This window comes from Chaetura pelagica, unplaced genomic scaffold (genome assembly GCF_000747805.2).
Source record: "Chaetura pelagica isolate M959 unplaced genomic scaffold, ChaPel_1.0 scaffold1168, whole genome shotgun sequence".
Taxonomy (NCBI): Eukaryota; Metazoa; Chordata; class Aves; order Apodiformes; family Apodidae; genus Chaetura; species Chaetura pelagica.
This window is the reverse complement of record NW_009954328.1, coordinates 62,662-63,544: the sequence shown is the minus strand read 5'-3', so window position 1 is coordinate 63,544 and position 883 is coordinate 62,662.

Here is an 883-nt window from a genome sequence, read left to right as displayed (position 1 = left end):
CATCCAATCCACACTTCCTGAGCTCCTGGTTGGCCAAAACCATGACTCCAGCCATCCCCATCACCCACCTCCACAGCCCTGAAAGGCAATGGGATTTCACCAGACCTCACCCCGAGCTCTGAACCTCATTGAAAATCACTTGGAATTGGGAAGAGCATTAACCTGGCAGGTCCACCAAGCTTCCAAGCTGGAAGGTGTGACTGTGGCCAGAGCTTGCTTGTAGCTCAGGAACACAGATCTGCTGCACCCTGGTGCAGGGCAGTTCAACTCCATGACTCCAGTTCTTATCCTGGAACTGGGAATATGGCACATCCCCAGCTCCCAGGCAGGCCCATGGAGACACTGCTCGTTTGGTGGGATAACAGGAGCCAGGTGAGTCCCCCCTGGATGGGGCTGCCACACTTCCCTCCAAGATATCCTGGATAGAAAGATGAGCACATGCTCTGCACAGCTTGACAACCAACGTGCAGCGAATCCAACACATCCTGGACGTGTTGGATTTATTTGCTGGGCACACATGGACCATCTGGCCAGCACATGGGCTTTGGGTTTGACATCTCCAGGAGGCATCTGAGTTAGTGTGGATGTAGCCAGTGGGAAACCTGCCCCTGGCATCCCAGCAGAGGATGGGGAGATGCCCAAGGGGCTGATCCAGACCTGCCCTAGAGCAGGGATTTCCAGGCTGAGGTAGAGTCAGAAATACCAGACAAGACCCCAACACCCCCCCCAACAAACTTCAGAGGAGGACACGTCTGAGGAAATACACAGGAATCCTGACACCTTATACATTGAAATCAGGAATTGGCTGCTGGCAGAAGATGGATTTCCAATGGGAAGAAAAAGTGTCCCTTGGGGAGCAAACCACATGTACAAGCAGCAGGAA